Genomic DNA, 26,464 nt, shown 5'->3' with positions numbered 1-26,464 from the left:
ACACCAACTAGCCATGATTAAAAAAAAAAAAATCTACACTTAAACTTATAATAGTCAAGATCCCAGAAACCCAACAAAAGAACAAAATACTACAAACAGAGTAAAGAAACAAATTGCATGCAAAGGAAAGCCCATGAGAATCACAGCAGAATTTTCAACACTAACACTCAGGTCAAGGAGAGCCTGGAGTGAGGTATTTCAAGTCCTAAGAGAAAACAACCTCCAACCTAAACTGATGTATCCTGCAAAATTCTCTTTAAAATGGATAGGGAAATGCAATACTTCCATGGAAAAGAACACCTGAGAAACTTAATGAATACCAAACCAGCCCATCAGACAATTCTAAACAATATCCTAGAAAAAGACAATGAAGGTCACAACACCATCAGCCCCAGCAGAGCAAATCAATTAGGCAAGGCAAGAAACAAAAGAGAGATGTTGGAAAAGTTAAAAAAAGCCAAAAACAGGTAATAACATGACAATCATAAGTTTATATATATCAGTTACAATTATCAATGTCAATAGCCTCAATTCACCAATCAAGAGAAATAGACTGGCAGAATGGATCAAGAAGCAAAATCCAACAATATGTTGTATACAAGAAACACACCTAGTGCAAAAAGAAGCCCATAGAATGAAAGTAAAAGGATGGAAAACAATTCCCCATGCAACAGGAGCCCAGAAAAAAGCATGTCTAGCTATCTTATTCACAGACAGAGTAAAATTCAAACCAAAACTGATTAAGAGACAAAGAATGCCACTACATCCTTGTAAAGGGAACAATTCAGGAGGAAGAGATGACAATAATAAACATATATGCACCAAATATAAATGCCCCCAACTATATAAAACAAATATTAAATAACATGAAAAACCAAATAAGCACTAATACAATTTGTAGTGCAGGATCTAAATACCCCACTATCACAAATAAACCATTTAGGCAAAATATCAACAACAAAATACTAGAACTCAACCAAGCTTTTGAACATATGGATTTAATAGACTTCTGTAGAGTCTTCCACCCCACAAAATCAGAATATACATTCTTTTCAGCTGCACATGAGTCATTCTCCAAGATAGAACACATACTACCTCATAGAACAGGTTTGAATAAATGCAAAGGAATTGAAGTTATCCCCTGCATATTATCAGATCATAGTACAATCAAGCTGGAGATCAATAGCATAAGAAACCGTAGGAACTTCACAAACACATGGAAATTGAACAACACTCTCCTGAACAATAAATGGGTCACAGAGGAAGTTAAAGAAGAAATTAGTCAGTTTTACAAATAAATGATAATTTCAATACAACATACAGGATTCTGTGGGACACAATGAAAGCAGTTCTATGTGGAAAATTCATAGCAGTGAATGCTCACATTAGGAAAACAGAGTAAGCTCAAATAAACAACCCAATGATGAATCTCAGGCTCCTAGAAAAAGAAGAGCAAGAAAAACTAAAAGCTCATCCAAGGGAGGAAATTATAAAGATCAGAGCAGAAATCAATGCAATGGAAACTAAGAGAACAATACAAAAAAAAAATCAATGAATGGAAGAGTTGGCTTTTTGAAAGAATAAATAAAATTGATAAGCCCTTAGCCAACCTTTTCAAAAAAAGGAAAGAAAAGACTCGTATCCATGCAATTAGGGACAAAAAAGGTGAAGTCACAACAGATCCAGGAGAAATCCAGAGGATCATACATAACCACTTCAAGAACCTGTACTCTAATAAAAAGGAAAACACAGAAGGAATGGACATATTTCTTTGATTTGTTGTTGTTGTTGTTGTTTTGTTGTTTGTTTTTTGAGACAGGGTCTCACTATGTAGTAAGACTGTCCTGGAACTCACTATGTAGCTCAGGCTGGTCTCAAACTCACAGTGATCCTCCTGCCTCAGCCTCCCCAGTGCTGGGATTACAGGTGTGTGCCACCACACCCAGCCAGATCTCTGGATAGTTATGAGTTACAAAAACTGAATGAAGAAGAGGAAAAAATTCTAAACACCCCAATTACAATCAGTGAAATTGAAAATGTAAGTATAAGTTTACCAATGAAGAAAATCCTAGTCTTGATGCATTAACTGCTGAATTCTATAAGACATTTAGAGAAAAACAACTGACACTACTCTTTAAACTTTTGAATGAAAGTGAAAGGGAAGCAGTACTTCCAAATTCATTCCTGGAAGCAAGCATTACTTTGATTCCAAAACAGGGAAAGGCCCAACCAATAAAGGAGAACTACAGACCAATCTCCTTAATGAACATAGATGCAAAAATCCTCAATAAGATACTGGTAAACAGAATACAGAAGATTATTAAGATCATTCACCCTGACCAAGTGGGATTTATTGCAGGGATGCAAGGGTGGTTCAACATACATAAATCAATAAATGTAATAAACAAATCAATAAATGTAATTAATAGAGTTAAGGACAAAAACATAATAATCTCAGTAGATGCAGAAAAAGCATTCATGATAAAAATACTTCAGAGAATTGGGATAGATGGTCTTTATCTCATTTTGATAAAGGCTATCTATGAAAAACCAACAGACAACATCATACTAAATGTCCTAAAACTAAATCCTTCATATTAAAATCAGGAACAACACAAGGATGCCCACTATTACCACTCTTGTTCAATATATTCTGGAAACATTAGCCACAGCAATTAGACAAGAGAAAGAAATGCAAGGAATAAAGAAAGGAAAAGAAGAATTTAAACTGTCACTATTTGCTAATGATATGATAGTCAACATAGAAGACCCAAAAAACTGCCAACAGGCTTATGGACGCAATTGACACATTCAGCAGAGTAGCTGGATACAAGGTCAATACTCAAAACTCAATAGCCTCCTTGTACACAAATAGTAGACTCACTGAGAGGGAAATTAGAGAAACAATTCCTTTCACAAAAGCATTCCAAAAAAAGAAGTATCTAGGAATCAGTGTAAGGAAGGAAGCAAAAAACCTCTACACTGAGAACTACAGCACTCTGAAAAACAAGATTGAAGAAGATATAAGAAAATGGAAAGATGAACCCTGCTCCTGGGTAGGAAGAAACAACACAGTGAAAAAGGCCATACTACCAAAACTGCTATACAGATTCAATGCAATGCCAATTGAAATTCCAATAGTATATTTCACAGAACTAGAGAAAATAATCCAAAAAATCATTTGGAACTAGAAGACACCTAGAATAGCCAAAGTCATAGGAGGCAACAGAGACATGGCAGGGGATTTCAGAATACCCAACTTGAAATTACTTGAAACTATACTACAAAGTGGCTGTAATAGAAACATGGTACTGGCCAAAGGAAAAACAAACAAACAAACAAACAAACAAACAAACTGAGGATCAGTGGAATAGATTGGAAGATACAGAAATAACTCCAGATGTACTCAGCTACCTCATCTTTGACAAAGGAGCCAAAAGTCTTCAGTGGATGAAAGATAGCCTGTATAATAAATTGTGTTGGGAATAGTGGATTTGCCAAACTAAACTAGACTCTTATCTTTCACCATGCACTAAACTAAAATACAAGTGATTAAAGCTCTAAATATTAAAACAGAAGCACTAAACTTGCTGGATGATAAGTTAGGCAGAACTCTTGAAGACATTGGCATAGGAAATACTTTATGAATAAATCCTCAGTAGCACACAGGAATTAGCAGAAAGAATCAACAAGTGGAATCTCATCTTTTAAAAAAGCTTCTGCACTGCAAGAGAAACCATCAACAGAGCTAAGAGACAACCTATAGTGTGGGAAAAAATTTTACCAGCTATTCCTCAGACAAAGGACTATTATCTAGATATAAAGAACTCAAAAAAAAAAAAAAAAAAAACCTCAGGCCCCAAATGTAAAGACCAGATCCAAAAATAGAAATAAAATGGGCAGACATTTCTCAGACCAGAAGTAGCAGCAAATAACTATATGAAAAAATGTTCAACATCACTGGTCATTTGAGAGATGCAGCTGAAAACAATACTGAGATTCCACCTCACCCCAGAAAGAATGGCTGCTATCAAGAAATCAACCAAAACAAAAAATTTTAGCTGGATTTTTTAGGAGTAGGAACCCTTCTCCATTGTTGGCAGGAGTGCAGACTGGCACAACCACCATGGAAATCAATATGGAGATACCTCAACGAACTGGAACTAGAGATCCCATTTGACCCAGCTATTGATCTGCTGGGTACCTTTCCAAAATAATTAAAAGAATCATAACACAGTGATATATGCACACCCATGTTTATAGTGGCACAGTTATAATAGCTAAAAGTTAGAAACAGCCCAATTGCCCATCAGTTGGAGACTGGATAAAGAAGATGTGGTTTTCTATAAAATGGAGTATTACTCAGTCATAAAGATTGAGAAACTAGAGTCATTCATAGGAAAACGGATGCATATTGAGGCCATACTCATAAGTGAAATAAATAAGACACACATATTAAATGCCAAATAGTTTCTCTGGTATAAAAAACTAAAAATGTAAATAAGATCCAAATGGTATAACTGACAACATGAAATTGGAAGAAAGGGGCTTAAGGTGTAAGGGAAGTGTGATAGGTAGGGGAAAGGAAATAAGGGAAAAGAAAAAATGTGAGAAAAGGAAAAAATGGAAACAAAGTCTTTGTAAATAGGGGAAAGGGGTGAAGGGAAGACAGGGGTATGGGAAAAAATAAGAACCAAGATCTGTCATGTAAAGGTACAGTGTCCCAATGATACATGTCACTGTACTGTATACTTAAAAAGTACCAATAAACTCAGTGAATAAAAAAGGAATAATGCAATAGACACACAAAGATTCATAGAAGAAGAACTTTATCTAATTTTTATAATAAGATATAGGTGTGTTTATGCTCTTGGTTTGCATGAATGTCTGCGGAAGTTTAAGTTTGAAAAAAGCAATTTATACTTGCATGATATAACAACAATCCCGATTGTATATTTCAGCTTTCTCATCACTAGGACAAAATACCTGATATCAACAAGGTATATGAGGAGAGATATATTTGGCTCACAGCTTCAGGAGGCTCAGTACATGGCTAGCCAGCTCCAAGGCGGAAATATCATGGTAGAAAAGCATGGTGCAGAAAAGCTGCTTAACCTATGACAACACGGAAATAGAGAAAGAATCGAAGAACAGAGGATAAGAATGTACCCTTCCAGGTCGGCCGCTGTAATCTATCTGTCAACTAGGTTCCATCTCCTAAGAGTACACTCAGCAGTGATCTGATCAGTGGATTAGATCTGAACCATAGCACAAACCAATGCACTTCATTCCAAGAGTTTCTTCCTCTGCCTCCTCTGTTCCTCAGAGTTCCAAGGGCACATGTCCAGAAGCCATTGGTACCATTATGTGACTATGATACCTCTGTCTGTTATTATCCCTTTATGGCTTTTGGGTCATATGTTTTTAAAATGAAGCACACACAATAATAATGTCTTTATTTCTTGAAGGATTTATTTTTCCTATTATAATCTCTTTTAGGTAATAGCATAGAAAATGCTGGATGAAAATACAAAGTTTTTATTCTGTTTAATGCAGCTAGTTCTAAATGATTATAAAAGATTAGCTTCATGCTAGAAAATGTGAAGACAAAAAGGAACTTCACAAAATTCCTTTTCTCCAGGATGCTGCAATCTGTTTGTGAGGACCAAAAAATAAAAACAGTAACAAGTGTTTATAACAGAATGAATATTTAAAGAAACCTTTTAAAACATGCTACCACAAAGCAAAAGGAGGGACAATAAATTCTACTTGGAGAGATATAAAGATATAGTATAGGAGGTTTCATTTGTACTGGGACTTATAGTAGAAGAAATTGTATAAATACTTAAAAAAACATAGAAAGTATGTACTCATTAAGAAAATTCTGGCTGTACTTAGGGCAGATTTTGACTGATGCCGATTATGTAAGGCCCCTGGTAAGGTGATGGTTTAGCACATTTACGGCAATAAGAATTTTTTGAAGTTTTTAAAGAGAGGAAACATCCATGTTTTAGAAAAGCAACTCTCAGAGGAACGTGAAATGTGATCATATTGATGTGCTGCTCCGCCCAAGGAGATAAATAAAATGCTATTGCAGCAATGTTAGTGAGATATGTCCTTTGTAAATTTAGGGGAAAGAATATAGAATATAGAATCATAGATATTTCAAATGTTCAAATTGGGATCTAATTGAAAAACTGACCACTCTGGAAGATATTGGTGTTCAGAACAAAGAAAGGCTGAAAAACTACACACTGTTAGCATCAAAACAAATGAAGTCACATTCCGCATATTTAGGCATGCTATTAATATATGCATCACTCCCAGCAGGATGTAGATAGAAATACACACAGAGAAAAAGAGGTAATATACATACTTGGATACAAATAGAAAGATAAGTACTTGCTACTCTATAAACCTTTGATAAGACAAGGGAAATTTTTGAAAATGACTTAGAAACCAACATTTTTCAACAACTACAAAAACTTCTGTCAAGCATAAACACTGCACTCCTACAACTAAACTTCTACATACCTGCTACACACACACACACACACACACACACACACACACACTTTATATATATGAAAATATCATCAACTTAATAGAAGTAGAAGATTATGCCAGTGGAAGTTATTTCACCTGGAACACTTAGATCTCAAGAAACACTACTAGTAAAATAAGATGAAAAATTAAACTTCCTAAGCAGTTTAACAGACATACACTAGCTTTAGTTATCTGTGATTACTGAAATATTGCTTCTGAAATTTCCATGAAAAGAAATAGTATATTTCCTTAATGTAAGTACAAGATGCATTAAAATATTTTTGAATAGTAAATATATTGTTGATCAAAGGAAATTTACAAACCACTGTTAATCTGTAGAATTTATGTTAATTTGCTCTTCATTACAATTAAGGTAGCAAACTGTTTTCCTAGGTGAGAAACAAAATAATTCCTGTTTTTTGATCTTGAAAGTGCCAAGCAAGTTTCGTTAATCTCTCTGGAGTGTAAGAACATTATTCAGCCTTGTCTGTTGTGCATAGTTAATTGTATCAAATGATAATATCAGAAGAAAAATACATTTTCATCTTTTGGTCTCACATGGAAAGCAAAAGTAAAGATTCTTCTATCTCCAAGAATAAATAGTATGTATTCTTCTGAGGTATTTTTAAAGGATAGAGAAATTTAATTTGTAACTAAAATCATCAATATAACGTGGTGAACCCTTACATCGTACTTTGGCATTGAAAAGAACCACAGATATAATACTGTGTCCTTTAACTAGTTTTTAAATAGTCCACAGGCATCAGTAAGAAATCAGGTAACGATAAGGAAATTATGTGCTACACGGCAGGCCCTTGTTCCCAAGCCGCACTCCCCGTTTTTGCCAAGAACCATAAGATGCTTTGTTAAAGCTACCAGTACTGCAAATGTAATGGTTCAAGTAACATAATGGCTAATGCAACTGTTCAAACTGCAACTTCACCTTCCACTTCTGTTAATGTGCTTGCCCGGCATGAGCCCAGCCCTCTACTCCATAGAACTCCATATAAGGTTGCTTCCATTTCTGCTTGGCCCTCAGAATTCAGAGTCTGAACTCCTCTGGGCCCGCTGGAAAAAATAAAAGGTTCCCACCACCTTGCCAAGTGCCTTTCAGCTTCTTAGCCTCCAGATACCTTCGGATAGCTGTACCACTTGGCTGTAACACTGAGCTGTAAACACTTGGCTGTAATGCTACGCTGTTGCATTTCACTGTAACTGTATAATAGTGGTTTTTTTTCTAAGAGTTGTTTCAATAACTATGTAAAGAAAATCATGTGTAGGTCCCTCTTAAATCATAAAATACTTTATATCAGAGTATATCAGCCCTACCGAAAATCAAATGGACAGTTTTTCTAGGCAGGATGGATCATCAGGATAGTTTGTCCCAGTGATAATTGTATAAGTAACCTTTAAGTTTAGAAAATACTTGCGCTCAAGTGTTGGGCTACAGATAAATTATCTATCTATCTATATATCTATCTATCTAAAATGAAAGAAATTTAGGAATACAGGACAAAGATCTTTGTGGTCCTGGGTTTGAATATGCCATTCAAAATTATGAATGTGAGAAAATGGATGCATATTGAGGCCATATTCATAAGTGAAATAAAAAGACACACATATGTAAATACCAAATAGTTTCTCTGGTATGAAAAACTAAAAGTGTAAATAAGATCCAAATGGTATAACTGACAATGTGAAATAGGAAGAAAAGGGCTAAAGGTGTAGGGGAAGTGGAAAGGGTAGAGGGGAGAGAAAAGGAAATAAGGGAAAAGAAAAAAATATGAGAAAATGAAAATATGGAAACAAAGTTTTTGTAAATAGGGAAGAGAGGAGGGGGTGAAGGGAGGGCAGGGACAAGGGGAAAAAATGAGAACCAAGACCTGTCATGTAAAGGTACAAGATCCCAATGATGAATGTAACTGTACTGTATACCTAAAAAGTACCAGTAAATTCAATGATTAAAAAAAAGAAAGGTAGAATCTTACAAATAGAAGCATATATTTAATACTCAGAAAACTCAAAGTCTAATAATAACAAGGACAAAGACTTTAAAGTTATTTACCTGGAGTTCAGATCTTGGTTGCCATAACTGGGAACCACGTATAATGTTAAGCCAAACAAATAAAATTTTTGAATTTTAAATATATTAATATAGTCAACTATATTGATAGCTTATAATTGTTTTTACAACATTTTTCCCATGTAGAATATTTTTTGTTGTTGATTCATTGGTTTTTGAATCTTTATCAGGGTTAGCAAGACATGAGGGGCACACCTGTAAACCCAACACTCAGAAGGCTGAGGCAGAACAATTGTTGTGAGTTTAAGGCCAGCCTGAATTACAGAGTGAGAACCTCTCTCAAAAAAAAAAAAAAAATCTTTATCATATCAAGTTCTGAAATTTAGGGGTGGGCATAAAGGAGAAAAAGTGCTTAGCCACTTTTCTGAATCAAAATAAGCTTTTTATGGCCTATCTTTTGTTTATTAGTTTGGTGGCATAAACCCAGATATTAATAAATTTCTATTGACCCCAGTTTGTATCTTTCCCTTGATAATTGTGGGAAAAGGAGATGTTCCTGAAATATACAGAATAAGGATAATTCTGAGTGTCCCATCTTCAGATCATTTTATTTTAAAACCTTCTTGCTGTACAACATTAAACACTGGACAGAAATCAATTACTCATTAATCACAGTGCTCTTCAGAGAATCAGATTATCAAAGAAGTTGAGGACTCAGGGAGTAAAGGCATTAGGAAAGAGAAAAGATTCTCTTGATGTCTAAGCTACTTTTCCTATTGCTGAGACAAAATACTCAACACCCACAAGTTAAGGAAGGAAAGACTTATTCAGATCACAGTTTGTAGAGTTTTCAGTCCATAATCAGCTGTCTCTAAGGCAGGGCGGCATTGCACAGGAGAAACAGTTCATGGCAGGCAGAAGGTAACAAAGAAACAAAGGATAAGTACAGTTCTTCCTGTCTCTTGTATCTTATCCAGGCTACTTAGGGCAGGTACCACTCACACCCTTAATCCTAGTGCCCTTGAGCCTGCCATTGCACCATGAATCAAATACAGTGTCACACACTCTAGATCCAGCCACCTCTGAAGAAGCCCCACCTATGCCCACATGAGGCTTTGAGGGGACATCTAAACACAAGCCATAGCATTTGAATTAGAATATAAGATCATTTAGCATCAATTTATTTTATTTTATTTTTAGTTGAACAAATACATTTATATTGCTATATAAGGGAGCAGTATTTAAAATCTAATGTAAAGAACTAATTTGCCTTTTTTCTTTTTCAAGGGAAAATTCTAAATTGTATATAGAAATGACTAGATTTAATAAAATAATGGAAAGATCATAAGTTATATTATACATAGATTTAATATAGTAGTGATAACAAACTCTAGTTTAAAAATACAACAAATTGAAAAGAAATGAGAATTTCTAGAAATGGATAAAGAGAAAATGTATTTTAGTCCAAGGGACTTTAGAGCACCAATGCTAGTGTGTAACTATATTTTAAGACAGAATATCCCAAGGACCAAACATGCCCAACTGATAATTAATCTTTGCAACTCGATTGGAATAAGAAGTGCCTAGCAGAATAATAAAGCACATTTCTGGGTGTATGGAGTGGAGACTTCCAGAGATGGTTGGCATGGAGACAGCAAACGGAGGGGGGAAGATTTACCCTGATTGTGGGTGGATCCATCCAATAGGCTGGAAGCCTAAAGAGAGCGAAAAGGGAAGAAATAGGAAAGCAACCTGCACTTTCAAGCTCCATTTTGTTTTTAGCAGGTGCATGCATTGCTCCTGCCATCACTCGTGGACATCAGACTCCGACTTCTTCAGCTTTTCAATGTGAACTTGCCACAGCAAGATCCAGGAAGCTTCTAGACCTTGACCTTGGATTGGGGCTTCATCGTTGGTCCCTCTTGTTCCATTTCCTTAGGGAGAGCAGCGATTGGATCCTCTGGCACTACAGTATGCAGATGGCCATTGTGGATTCTCCACATCTAATCCTATAATCCTAAGAAACTCCCCTTTTATAAATAAATCAGCAAAGAAATCTTCGTTTTATAATTATATTAGCATGAATATATACATGGCTTTCAACTAATCTGCAAACACAAGTCAATCTTATAAATCTTTTTATATAATTGCATATATATTCAACCCAACCTAATAAATCCCTTTACCATATATATGTATATATATGTATATACATATATATGGAGAGAGAGAGAGAGAGAGAGAGAGGGAGAGAGAGAGGGAATCAATTCTGTTCCTCTAGACAACCCTAATCAATAAACTGGAACTCATCTTACTTCAAGGGAACAAATACTCAAGGGAGAAAACGATCTGTGTCATGTATTGGAGTTAAATGTCAGTGTTCATATATTTTCTATATAGTGCGCACCATGCAGAAAGATATTCCTCCTTTGCGTCTAAATATTCATCTGATAAACATTTTAATAAAATGCACTCTGTTGGGTACTATTCTAGAGACTCAACACATGAAGGTAGTAAATGGGAGTAAATTTAGGATTGGCACTCTCTGGAATAACCTTTAGGTTATTCCAGATTAAAGAACAAATATATTCATGTAACATTCTCAGAAAAAATCCAACACTACATATAATTAATAACTAAAGTTTATCTTCACTGAGTAAGGACAGTAAGAGAGGTATATGTACAAAAATCAACACAATTAAGGTAAAATCCAAATACACTACCCAGCATGGACTTGGTTATCTGTATTTTTTTTTTTATAAATCATGCCAATTCACATGAATTAAGCTCATTTGGAAAACTGCTAACCTCAAGTCTCCTAAATTTAGGTCATAGCTACTGATTGTATAATTAGAAAAGAATCTTTAATCTTAACAGCTTCTTTCACTTTTTCCCCTACCCAGAATAATCAAGAAGTCAGGCAGATGACAAGAAACAAGGGTCTTGGGGCCCTTGACTTTCTCAGAAAAGTCTGGTTGCACAAAGGGAAACCAGTGAAATACCTTTGTGTTTTCAGTCCCCAAGTGGGAAACTGAAAAATGCTTTACTTATTCAAGCTGCTCACGCAAGGCAGTATCCCGGCCGTGAAGATTAGATTATTGTAACTCCCTGTTGGCTGACTTGCTCCATAAGGCCTTACATAAACTCCAGCTGGTGAAGGACAAAGCTGCCAGGTTCCCACTGAAAAGGGCAAAATTAATCAAAATATATTTCCCCCTATCTGAAATCCTGATGCTAGCTATTGGTTAAAAAGTAATGTCCTGATTTTTAAATTACTCTTTTAATTCAGGGAGTAATATCTGGCCCAACTCCAATGGGCTTTTTACAATCTCTTAGCGATTTATGTTTTCTAGCCAGCTTCTGAACCCTGCTGAAGTAAATCTGCTTCATATCCCAAGACCATTTCAGAACTTTAGGAGACAAAGGTATTTCTGTGTGGAGTTCTACTGTTACTACAAAGCATTATATTTGATATATATTCATTTACACAAAAATTTATAGCAAGTATTCTTCAGACTAATATTGAGTCATGTAATTTTATTTCTCATTCCTTAAATGGTAATTAGATCTCTCCTTTACAGACTGAGACTTAGAGCTAAAATCTAGGGCTCATTCAGTATTAAACGTCCTTTAAAAATGTATCAGTTGGCTGGCATCCACACATGCACACAGGCACATGTGCCCGATCCCCCCAAATTATTCATATTGTCAAGCTCTAAATAAAATAAATAAATTTAGGGCCGTGTGCAATGGTGTATACTCCCTTGTAAGTAGCCAAATCTATCTTCCTTTACTAATTGAAAGCAAAACAAACTAAAAATGGCACAATACAAACAATCCAGCTGGGTGTATGGTGTTTATTAATCAAAGGTGAGTACAGGTTAAATGCTTGGAAATATGAAAACCTTGCTCTTTTGACATGGAGATTTCTCGTAAAGTCTTAATAGTATTCTGGAACTTTAATGCTACAGAGACTCCTCACTGGAATATTTCATTCCCAATTTCTCTACAGGAGGCCATAACTTGAGAAGATCTGAATAGACTCTCCCTAATGGTCATCCTTTCATATTCCAGTGTTGCAGATTCAGCATTTTTCCTTGAATTTATGAGAACAAAAAATGACTGTATTGCTCCCAACATATGGCCAAAGCTGAAGATCTACTATCTGATATGTATCTATTTCGTATTTGACATTCCAATAAGCAATTTATATATTTTTTTATTTATTCTTTTTTTTCTTTTATTGAGTTCATTGGTACATTTTAGGTATACAGTACAATTACATTCATTATTGGGATCTTGTACCTTTACATGACAGGTCTTGGTTCTCATTATCATTCTGTTGCTTTTTTCTTCCTCTAATAAAAAAAAAACACTATAACTATGCATTATGGAAAATTACTATAATCAAACATTTTTGGTAGTACATAGAAATCAACTTTTTTAATATCACAGGTTACTAATGATTTGAACTCAATTGGTATATTTATAAAACAAGTGGTTGACCCATGTCCTGTTTGACTCCTGAACTCTACTTTGAGGGATCAGAACTCACGAAATCTGAAGTGAGAACATAATCATGATACATCCTGAGCTGACAAAGAGCTTATCTTTGAGTCTAACCAACTTAATTACTGCTAAATCCAAAACAGGAACACTAGTTGGAGGGCTATAACAGAATGAAGAGTCCCTTTCAAACATTCATAATGTACCAGACAAAATTTGAAATTACTCTATATGTGAAGAACCAGGAAAATTAATTCTTAAAAGAAATAAAATGAAGGGAGGATGACCCAAAAATAATAGAAGATATTAAAATTTTCAGACAGAAATATCATTATAATCATGCTAGTTATTACAAATATGCTTATCTAGCAAAGGGAACTGCATTTCAGAAGAAAGCATCAAACAAGTCAGTAAAATAAAGGTCTAAACTCTTGACCAGAAGATAATTTAATTGAAAATCTATAATCAATTGATAACTATGTAAAACAGTATTTGAAAATTTGAAAACATAATCTCAATTTTTAAGAAGTTAACAAAGGATATACAAGTGAAGGTGTAAAATATTTAGAACTGAAGGATCTCAAAACAGAGCATTTCAGAGAATTTGAGATAATGAAACGCTTGACAAAATTATAATCATAGCTCTTAAGATTAGGACCTAAAGTTCCATCTCAAGGTGAAATAGATGTGCTATGTATGTGTATCAGCTCTCTGTACTGAACGTAATCATGGTGTACACTAAACATGCGCTAATAAAAGTTTTAAAAACTAGAAAAATGAAGTAAAGAAAAATAGTAAAGATATATACTGCATATAGAAGAGATATAAAAGGGAAGAAAGATGAGGGAGAGGCACAGACAGGAGGAGAATATTAAGAGGAAAGAAATGGGAAACATAAGAGCTATAACCAATAAAATAGAAAAGGTAGAGAGCTTGTGGCTGGAGAATAAATACAATATTTATTAACCACAAGCTTACTCAAGATAAAAGCTGGGAATGCAAATCATAAATATCAAACCACAAAGACATTAAAATCAGAATATTATGAATAGTTTTATGTCAACAGTTTTGACAACTGGGATGAAAAAGAAAAAATATTGAATATATAATTTACAAAATGTGACCCACGGTAAAACAAAAAAATTAACAAGATGTCTGTTAGAAACTAAATTTGCTGTTTTTTCCATGTAAAAGAGAATCTTTTTTTCTATATCTTGTACTCTGAGTAATTATTTTCAAGGTAATGACACAAGTTGTATAAACTATTGTTATTTGTTATGAATTTTGTTTTATTTTCTCAGAAAATAAAAAAGAAAGGAAAAAACACTAAATTTCTCATACAAATGTGTACTGGAAAATATCAAACCTCTATCTATTTACTGATGAATTCTATTGACATTCAAAGAAATAAACTGATACCTACAAAATTCCTTCAGAAAGCACAAATAGTAGAAATGCTCCTCATTTTATTTTCTGAGGCCAGTATCACTTTTAAATCAAATCTAAACAAAAGCTTCACAAGGGAAGACAACTGGAGATTAATATTTCTTATAAATATGGCTATAAAACCTAAACCAAATTCTAACCAATCACACCTAGCAGTATATAAAAAAGGTAATAAATCATAACTGAGTAAGGTTTATTCTGGTGATGTAAGATTGATTCAGTTCTGAAAATCAATCATCTTAGGTCGGGATAGATAATAGTTTTCTATTGCTTTATAAACAGTCTCAAATTTAGTAGCTTGCAAATAGCCGTTCATTAGTTTCCAGCTCTGTGTGACAACTTATGCAGGCCAGCATAAGTGGGTGTCTGTTCGGGACCTCAGAGTTTCAAAGCAAGGTTTTTGCTGACCTTATCCAGAGGCTCTGGGGTGTGGCCAATTCTAATGTCATTAAGGCCGCTGGCAAAACAGACTTTTGCCATTGTAGGTAGGGCTGATCTTTTCTTGTTGGTTGGTAACAGGTGATCCCAGCAACTAGAGCTTGCCCATGCAGTTTACTCTATGACCCTACCCTTTTACACCATGACTAAGAAATTCTTTCTTGTCAAATCCAGATCACATTTTACATGGCTCTGTATTCTCTGCCTCTGGCCTCAGGATCCAGATAGATATAAAGGGTTATCGGTTAGGTAAAACTCACCCAGTCTTCCTGCTTAATATCAGTTGATATGGGAGCATATTTACATCTGTAGAATCCCTTCTGGCAATACCCAAATTACTGCTTAATTAAGTGAATGTAGGTGTGTACACATAAGGAAAGGGAAATTTGGGAACCACATTAGAGTTCTGCCTAGTGTATGATATTAATAAAATTAAACAAACTATTTTAATAGATGTAAAAAAGTACTTGATTTAACATCTATTCATAAGCACATGTATTAAAACAAAAAATAATTTCAATTAAAAACCTGTTCACAAGTAAAATCTCTCAGAAATAATAAAATAAAGGAAATTTCCTTAATCTTATACATGCATTTGCAAAATTCTGTAGCTAACGTACTTAATTATGAAAACAGATCTTCTAAAATGAGAGACAAGGGAAAGGCACACACCGAATCTTTCATCTCAGTTGATGCGACACCAGGGACCCTAATGAGTGTAATGAAATGTACAGGGTACAGAGGGGAAGAGAGAAAGGGAGAGGGAAAAAGGGAAGGCAAGAGAGAGTGGGGGAGGAGAAAGAAAAAGAAACAGGAAGAACAAAATAAATATATCCTGCTCAGATAGCATAGCTATTTATTAAAAGAAAAAGAGGAATTAAACAAATCCAGGGGAATTTGACTACCTGATCTTCCACAAAGGAGCCAAAAATATATGTTGGAGGAAATATAACCTCTGAAAAATTGGCTATACGCATGCCAGAGATTGACATGGTATAGACTGACGTGGCATATCTTACCATGTACTGAACTAAAATCAAAGTAGATCGAAGATCTAATGTTAAAACAAAAACACACCTACTGGAAGATTAAACACACCTGCTAGAAGATATAGGCATAGACAAGGACTTTCTGAACAGAATCTCAATTGCATAAGAAATAACATCAAGCACCAACATATGAAATTATATCATATTAAAGTTCTATTAGATAGCAAGGGAAACCATCAACAGAGTGAGGAGAAAATGCACAGAATGGAAGAAATGTTCCCCAGCTACTCCGCAGATGGGGGGCTAATATCTAGAGTAAATTTAGGACTAAAAAAATGTTTTTAAAAAGATCTACAAAAAAAGACCCAATAAAAACTGGGCAACTAAAAGGAATGCACACTTCTCAGAAGTACAAATGGAAAAAATGTTCAACAACTCTGGGCATTGGAGAAATGTAAATTCAAACAACACTGAGATTCCACTTAGTCCACAAAGAATGGCCATCACCAATAAATCAAATAATAAATTCTAGCAAGGGTGTTGGGAAACAGGAACCATGTAAACCACTACAACCATTAGAGAAAGAAGTGTGGAAACCCCTCAAAAAATAAAACTAGAAACTCCATTTGGCCCAGCTATTCCTCTTGTAGGCGTCTTCCTGAAAGATTTCAAGTAATCATCTTACATTGATAAACATGTCAGTATTTATAATAACAAAACTCATAATTGTGAAATATTGGAGGTGGCCTATATGTCCATCAATACATCAATAGATGAACAAAATGTGGTATTTATACTGAGTGGAGTACTGTTCTGCCATAAAAGATTAAATTTTAGTTATTTGTAGGAAGACAGAAACATCTTAACACCATAATGTTAGTAAATCAGAAATGTGAGCCTAATATATCATGATTTCTCTTATATGAGAAACCTAAAGTATAAATAAATAAATAAAAGAGAAAGATTGAAGTTAGGTAATGGGAAAAAAGGGAGGGGGGTGAACAGATGGGTGTTTAGGGGAGGGCATGGAATAAAAAAGAGTTAAGATGAATTACATAATCTTCCAAATCCCCACAATAAATATAAATATGCTGTAAATGTGTACTAATAAAATAAAAATTTTAAAAATATCAGAATCTACAAAGCTACTAGAAGTAGTAAATTAATTTACCAACATAGTAAAATGTAAATGTGATGTATCTAAATGCTATATTTTATAAATATTCAAAAATAATTGGAAAATATAATTTTGAGAATACCCAAATTTACAATAGCACAGAAGAAACATAACACATATGGCAGTATATTACATATATTAGATCTTAGATTTTAGAGCATTTTCATAGTCAGGAACTCAGGAGCACAGAATCTCTCAAAATCAATTTACTTCAGAAAGTTGGTACATTCTTTATCGTTCATAATTTCAAGGTAGTAATGATTGTTGTTAGAGACTGTTTTTCCATCTCTTAGAAAATCCATGGGATTATTCTAGTTTCTTTACCACGTGGTTTCTGTTTTTAAGTATTTGCAGCATAGCAAGATCATTGAAAAATACATGTGAATAGCAATACATAACTACTAATAAGAAAGTTAGAAAAGAGGAATTTAAGATCCTGATGAATTATAACTTCCCATTCCCTATTTGCAAAGTTATGACAGAGCAGCTCCTGGCTGCCTGTAGGGTTCTAAACCCTGAACCACTGAACTCCACTCTATCTATAGGCCAGAATTTTACGACCTGGATTAACAAGTTTGAGCAGATAAAAGATATTTCTTGAGCCCCCTGGTGGAAAATGTTTAACCTTTGTACTGACTACCCATGAGTTCACCAAGGTAAGAAAGTAAATAAACTGAGTTGGCTTAACCCTTGCTTCCTTGGCCTTGAATATCTCATATTTTAGGTCATTGTGATGTTATCATTGGTGGGTGTTTGTAGGTTATAACTCTCTTTTCCAATATGGCCATATGTATTATTAATGTCATCACAGGGACATCAATTGGAAGTACTACAGAAAATTATAAACCTTTCAGGACTTCAGTCCTCCCAAGCCTGATGTGTTGATGCATGTATGTGTTTCACTTAATATCCTGATGACTGAAAATCTATTTGTACAAGATCCCAATGATAAATGTAACAGGATCCTTGCTTTAAATGTACCAATAAACCTAATGGGAAAAAAAGAAAATCTACTTATACATAACATAAACTTATACATAAAGTTAATATAACATTTGAAGTAAAACCTTTGTCCAAAAACTATGCCCTGTGAATTATCACAGAATGTAAAGGAAAAAAAAATACATATAGATGGCCTCTAACCATGAAACTTAAATTGCCTTTGATGTTTGTTTTTATCTTTTGTTTGATATTTACCTTAAAGAATCAATATTCTTTCAAACTTAAAAGAATAGTTATCTAATGTATATAATCAAAATCAGAGAGGAATTTCTATTCACTGCATTTAATTTTTTAAAACCAAATTTTAAACTTCATGAATTCCATACTTTGAATTTAAAATATACTGTAGCCTCATTTAAGGATTATATTCATATAGATAAAAGTTACAAATAATACTGACTATATGGCAGAATTATCTTAAATGGACATTAAATGGATATGAGGAATATCAAGAAATAAACCAAAATTTATTAATCTATTGAATTCAAGGAACTTTTCTAAACTGTCCTACTGAATTATATATTAGCAAGATATTTCACTTTTAATTGCAATAAACCTATAAATCTGGTAAAATTATTAACAAATTTATACGTTATTTCAATGTGAGAGATATCTTCTGGCAATATCTAGTAGTGCCCCTATTCCATCCCAACATCTTCAAGGAAAAAAGGCTCTGATACATGTGGAGGAAAAAGGAAAATATCAGGGGCAATCTTCTGGTTAGAAGGAAGGTGTTCGGACTGGCAGAAGGAGAGAAGTGATCTCTTTTTAAATCTGATACATAATGAATTTCTTCAATGAATATTCACTTGACCCTGTGCACTCAGCTTCATTTTACTACTACACGCACAACAATGAAGAAGACACTGTACGAAATTTATACCTGGTCCTCATCCTTGCAGAAGAACATAGAAGGATGTGAAGTGAAAATCTAATCAGATAGAGAAAGTGCTCATTTAGCTAATATCTGCCATATCGCGTGTTTCAGGAATCTTCTATTAGCGCTGTGGTGACTTTATTTGACTGTGGAGAATAAGAGAAAAGATGGACATGAGAGACAGCAGAAATGAATTCTAAATGCCAATTCTCATGTGGACTGAGTTCAATGCCTTTGAATAAGTCATTTCATTTTGCCGAACTTCTTTTTCATGTGTAAAGTGGGGAAAATAATACATATTTGCCTTCCTCATAAGAACATTTTGAGACTTAATGAATAGTGTCTGCATTTATTCACTGGTATAAAAAATGATGATCAGAGGGGTTATGGGACCCAGGAGCCAGCGTTACTCACAAAGGGGCTGTGTTTAGCAGGGTTTTACAATTTTTGTAGTCCTCAAATATAAACATTTAAGATCCCATGCCTTTACATAACAATGAACAGAAACCTGGAAATGAATTATTTTGAGAACTGCTATTATTTATTTACATCTAGAAATTATGTTAAATCTATACCAAAGAAAATTTGGGATTGATTTAAAGATTTGAGTTATTTTCATGCAGGCAGCAAGAAATTTAAATACAAATAATTAGACAGTGAATTTAATCATTATGTGTTTTTAAAGAATAGATGACTAACAGGTCAGTGAATAGAATTATCTATAGGTTTAATTAAGGGTATGTATTATGCTGTGTTTCAACCAGACTAATATTATTCTACAGAGATTTTTCTCTTGCTTTGTAGTCTCTGTCATTAAACATTGATATTAAAATATTAGCTGTTTATATTATGTTTTATAATTGTTCTGTACAATTACTTTGTTTAATAAATATATATTAAACACTGATCTCACAGCATTGTTACCAGGATCAAATGAGAACACAACTGGAAAATGCCTTACAAATATGCATGTGCATTCTGAATGGCAGTTGCCAAATTATTATGATTTTTAAGGCCTCTTAAAAGTCTTAGGCCTCTTAGTTCTTGGGCAAAATTTCAAGACATATTTGCAACCATTAACATTATATATGTTTTATATTTTGCGATAAGTAAAAAGTGAACACTTTTATTTGGTACCAGGGATTGAATTTGGGTCCTTGCGCTTGCAAGGCAGGTCACCAAACCACTGAGCTAAATCCCCAGCCCGTGAACAGTTACTTCTTAACTAATGCTCTGCTCAACTTTTACATGCCCAATAAAATATGGATGACAATTCTTGCCAGCAAATATGCAGTAAAAGAATAGACTAATAATTCTATAACACATTATGGAATCAAAATTTAATTTGTTTTCTTTATATAACTATTATAAATTGTATGACATAATATTTTATATCATATATGCATCAATGAAATCTCTAGAACTTTAAGTTATTTTTAGGTACAGAATTCTCACCAGACTTAATTTTATCTAGCAACAAATAAATGCAACTTATTTAACTGCACTTCAAGACTGTTTTCTTATGAGTTTCATAGTGATTAAAATTATTTGTCTAGTGGTAGAGTATGGATTACAATAAAAAAGCACCATTTAAAATTTGTTATCATTCATTTAGATAGTAATATTATATTATAGGGTGAAGTTTTAGAAATTGAATTTACTTATGAATATAGGTCAATCATCCAGTCAAATCATGATTATTTGACTGTGAATAAACAATCTATGATAGGGTCAGAGATTTAGCTCACTGGTTTCACCAGCTACCTCACAAGCGAAAGATCCTGAGTGCGATCCCCGGTACCAAAAACCAAAAAAACCGACCAAACAAACAATCTATGAGAAACACTTACTGTAGGCCTTTAAGTACTTAACTTACTAAAAAGAACACAGGGCAAAGGTCAATATAAATTCTAGCAGAAAAGTCCTTCTAACTTTGTATTAATGCTTAAGATCTAAACTGTCCCCATGAGTCTCAAGTGTTAGAGGAAGGGATTTTGGAAGATGATTAGATCACGGAGCCTGTATGCTCATGGTGGAATAATTACTCCTTAATGGGTTCTTAGCTGAGTGCATCCTGAGGAGGTGGGGCCCAGTGAGAGGAGCTGGACCAGCTAGGTTGTGGCTTTGGAGAGCTCACTCTATTCTGAACTTGCTTTCTCTGCTTCCCAGCTGCCATGGGTTGAATACCTGTCCTACACTGAGGCCTTCTATCGTGCCATTTCTGCCATGGAGCCAGTCACCTATGAAACCTTTGAACCTGTGAGTCAAAATAAAGCTGACCTTTTAAATCATACATGTTAGGTATTTTGTCCTACTGACGGCAAGACTAATACAGAAAATTAGCACTTGACAAGTGAACTCACTGCTGACCGTATCTGACCACATGACTCAGAAGCCGTTAGAATTGATTCATAGGAGAGTTCGGAAAGATTTGGAGACCAAAATGCTGATAATAATAAAGTCAGTAATTCCAACAAGTGTGCAATACGAATCAGAAGCAAAAGGCGGGGGGGAGGGGTGGGCTTTCATAGTTTGGCTAGAAAAGAAGTGTGCTTAAAGCACACAAGAAGAGTGTGTTTACTGAAAAGGTTAGCATTATTAAAAAGGAGTCAGCCAGGTGTGGTGGCACATGCCTGTAATCCCAGCACTCGAGAGACTGAGACAGGAGGATCGCTGTGAGTTCCAGACCATTCTTGGCTACATAGTGAGTTCCAGGTAAGTCTCAACTACATAGTGAGACCCTGTCTCAAAAAAACAACAACAAAAAAAGGAGTCAAATGTTTTGTCCCAAGACAACAGGAAAGACAGCTTGAGAACATCCCAGAAACTGGCCAGCCCACACCCATCACAGGTTCCGAGGTACAATAGGCTAAGTTCCTTTGAAAGACTTCTCTGAGTAAAGAACACCCTGTTCACTCGGGGCAGTGTAGGACATTATAACCCCAATTTCAGCATCCACGTAGTCAGCATCCAGAGGCCACTGCAGCTTTGGTCCAAGTGACCTAGGTGCTGCTCGAGCTGGCAGCAGATCTTGGTGGCACCTAGGTGGGCTGATTTTTTGAGCATGCAGAATGCAGGAATTGTGTCGGAGAGGCTTCCACCAAGATTCTAAAGGAAAGTCTGAAGCGCAGGCAGTGTGGTGTGACAGGATTACAGTCCCATGGAAGAGTGATGTGCGAAGCTGTAAGAGTAAAGCCAAAGGTATAAGGGACATCCCTAGATGTTGCTGATGACAGGAATGTAGACTATCTTCTGAAGAATGATACAGGCGGAGAGCAGATCCAACCAGAGAAAAAATTCAATTAGCAAGGAAATCTAGAGGATGAGGCATGGTTGCCTAGTCCCTTGGAGCTGCCATTTCCTGCACTGTGCCTTAGGTGCTGGACTCGGAGCTAGCTACAAGTTTTAACATTTTTCTGGATCAAATTCCCTTCTATTCTCCTATTTCTTTCTTTTAAAATAAGAATGCTTACCTGTGGCATTGTACATTAGAGTAAGTATTGAACTTTCTATTTTTACTTTTACTTTTTTTTTTTGTTTTTTTGCTTGTTTGTTTGAGACAGGGTCTCACTATGTGGTTGAGACTGACCTGGAACTCACTATTGTAGCCCTGGCTGGTCTGGAACTCACAGCGATCCTCCTGCCTCAGCCTCCCGAGTGCTGGAATTACAGGCATTCCCCACCATGCCCGGCCTTTATTTTTACATTTAAGAAGAGACTTTAGACTCAACTTTTTGGGCATACTGGAACAGTTACAAATCTGAAAATTTTCCGACTTACACTAAATGTATTTTGCATAATAGAGGGAAATGAGCCCCACGGGTGCCAGGGGGAGTTGTAGTTTATTTCCAAACTTTCCCCCCATATTCTCACGTATTTAGAGTTGGGACTCAAAGAAGATGATTGGATCATGGAGGGGCCACACTCATTGGCAGATTAATTCATTAATGAGTCCCTAACTGAAGGTCGTATTAGGAGTCAGGACCTCCTAAGAGGAAGTGGAGCCCTAGGGGGTGTGCCTTTGAACGGTGTACCTCTCACTGTGGCTCTCGCTCTGTTTCCTGCCTTCCAGATGCTGAACAGCTTTCCTTTCCCAGGCCCTTCCATCAGGGAGCTTCTGTCTCACAACTAGTAGCCTGAAACCTCAGAAACTGTGACCCCCAAATACACACTAAATTTTCTTGAAGTTGGTATGTCAGGGATCTTGTCCTACTTGTGGGAAAGCTGACTAATATGGTTTGGAATATTCTATTCTAAGCTATTTTAGGTGATACATAAAAGGATCATCTGCAAAGAAATCTGACAAATGGGTCTTTAAAAATAATAACTGACCTTCAAAAGACACTGTTGAGAGAAAATAAGAAACAACTACTCTCAATGCTACAGTCTGACAAAAATATATGAATGAAAATTACATAATTTTTCAATACATAAAAGACAATTTAGAAATAAGATATTTTATTGTACACTTTACAAAAAAAAACAGTAAGTGCATGGAAAGATGTTCAGAATGATTGCCAATTAGATACAAATTAAAACGGCAACAAGATGCTACTATATAGCCACTAGCAGGTAACATTAAGAGCTGACAAATAACAACTGTTGGAAGTTGTGTGTAGAACATTCATTCGTTGATAGTGGGACTGTAAAATGATACACAGTTTTAGAAGTTACTTTGGGAGGTGCTGATAAAATGACCGTATTCTTGCTTTTGATCTCTACACAGTTCCCCAATAGAAATGAAAATAGGCCAACACAAAGACTTGCATGTGAATACTCACAGCAGGTTTATTATTGTAGCTGAAAATGAAGGAAGCAAGATACATTTGCAATTAAATAACCAGAGTGATATAACAAAAGCAAAGAATATTAATCAATAATAGCTGTGCAATGACATAGAGAAATCTTAAAAAATAATTTGCTGAGCAAAAGAAGTTAGACATAAAATACAATATATACAGTGATTTTATTTATATAAAATATAAAAATAAAGTTAATATATATCCATGCAAAGTAGACATATTTGTTTGGTTTAGGATTGATAGTCTTATTTCAAAGAGACAGGACTGCAGAGGATGAAATATTCTTATCTTTGCTGTTGAAATGGACACACAGGTGTACATATTTGATAAAATAATAAAACCATATTTTAATGGGGACATTTTATTATTTACAAATTATCTTTCAATAAAGTTGATTTTAAAAACAAATTACAAAGCATAAAGTCGCTAAAATACCATAGAATAATTAAAGGCAATATGCTAGTCCAAAAAGTAAAATGCTAAAACAATTTTTCCTAAAACTGTTTTGGCAAGTTCTGTACTCATCCATTGAATCCCCAAGAATTCTCCATAGTTTTATAGGCTAGAATTATTTCTTTTTGTTTCTAAGGTATAATTTGGAACAGCTGCTGAAATTTGTTTTTCGTGACCAAAGTAAGGAAATATCTTCTGTTGGCTGCTGTTGTTATCCTAGAGAACAAAGGCATTTTCATATCTTTTACCAGATTTCCAACTGAAGCAAAAAATACACAAACACACACACACACACACACACACACACATATACAAACACACACACGTGTGTGTGTGCTTTTTAATGTAGGAACTGCTCATTGCTTGTCCTGGGAATCTTGAAAAGTGTAAGTAAAGCAGTGATAGAGTTAAAGATCCAGTCAAAGTCATTCTCAAAAGTTATGAAAACGTCAAAGGAGACTTGGAACTAAATGCTTCTATAAAAAAGTTTTGTTCACACTTTATTTATTTATTTATTTATTTATTTATTTATTTATTTATTTATTTTTGGTACCAGGGATTGAACTCGGGTCCTTACACTTGCAAGGCAGGCCACCGAATCTCTGAGCTAAATTCCCAGCTGTTCATACTTTTTCACTTTCAAAACCTTTCACCTCTCATTCTGAGAAACGGTAATAAAGAAAGGGAAATCTTTGGGTGTATAGGTTTGATTCTTCTATGAAGTGAGAGAAAATGCTTCTGAATGCTTCCATCATTCCTGTTTCAGCAGAATAATTGGTCCTAAATCTCTAAAGCCAGCATCTGAGTAGGACCCAGGCAACTACCTTGGGTAAGGAACACTCACACACCTAAAAGTTACCTAAGACATAATTTGACTTTTCTAGTTTACACACATATCACATATTTAGTGACTTAGAATAAACTAGATATGTACATCTTCATTCGTCAGGAATCCCTGAGTCCATTCCCCATTGGGGAAAGGCCTACCTCCATGACGCTTACCCACGATGTTGGCAGAATCGTTTTCCTTGTGGCTATAAAACTAACAGTCATATCTTCTTGCTGACTGTTGGCTAGAAAATACCCTCACCTCTGAGAGACTGCCCTCAGCTTGCCTGCTCACAGGGCACTTCAGTTCTTTGAAGTGAGCAGAGGAGTATTTAGAACAAACACATTCCACTAGCCCTAGAGGGTCCTATATGCTGCAACCAAGTCAAGGGAGCAACATCCTATCACCACTGCTGTGTTCTGGGGAGTAAAAGCAAGTCATAGCTCCTATCCATCCATGGGTGAGGGGATTCAATGAGAGCTGGGCATCATGGAAGCAACTTTAAAGCCTCAAATATATATTATGATAGGCATATTTTAATATTGTTAATATTGGTTAAGGCAATGGTAGGCACTTAAAAAGTAGTCATTACCAAGATAAATAAATGTTTATATTTCCTAATATGTAGCAGGATTGATATACCCTATCACAAAGGTTATTCTGCGGCATGCTCAGTCAAGATCTCAATCTCAAAAGGTGTGCTCTTAGCATATCATGTTTATAACATGGTTTCTCTAATAAAAGTGAGCCATCGTACGCCTTTATTTATATTCAAGATCTTCTATTTCTTTCTATTACCTCCAGAATCGTGACTACAGCCAGTAGCCTGAGATCAGAGATCCCAATTTTGCCTTGTAAAGGTACTGCCAACAGCCCAAGCAGAGGAAAATAAGGTTGAACTTCTGCATCTTATTTCCTATTGCTTCTCCCTAGTTTCCCAGGCTCTTCCTTGCCTTATCAGTGTCTTGTAATTCAAAGCACCTGGCTGATTTTCAGAGACTAGAATGAAAAACTACACTTGACACAGGTCATACAAATTATTAGTGGTAAGAAATTAATTTTTAAAATTGTGGGTAAGTAATTCATTGATGTACTTAAGTAGATGCATTCTTTAATCCAGTAATATCTATATAATTATTGGATATTTGATAATATTTTTCCCTATTAAATAATTTTGTTTGAACATATATTTTACCATAAAGAGTTAAGTAATTAGTAAGAACGTACTCTGGGCCCATCCAGTAGTTGGTGGTGACTGCACGTGATAAAATCCAGTACAAACGTGCAACTCACAAACTTCTGGAAATACAACACAAGAGCAGACAGATCTTCTAAATATAATATCATAATAATAAATATAATATAAATAATATATA

This window comes from Fukomys damarensis, unplaced genomic scaffold (genome assembly GCF_012274545.1).
Source record: "Fukomys damarensis isolate Sample0158 unplaced genomic scaffold, DMR_v1.0_HiC HiC_scaffold_14, whole genome shotgun sequence".
Taxonomy (NCBI): domain Eukaryota; kingdom Metazoa; phylum Chordata; class Mammalia; order Rodentia; family Bathyergidae; genus Fukomys; species Fukomys damarensis.
Note: the sequence above shows the minus strand (reverse complement) of the source record.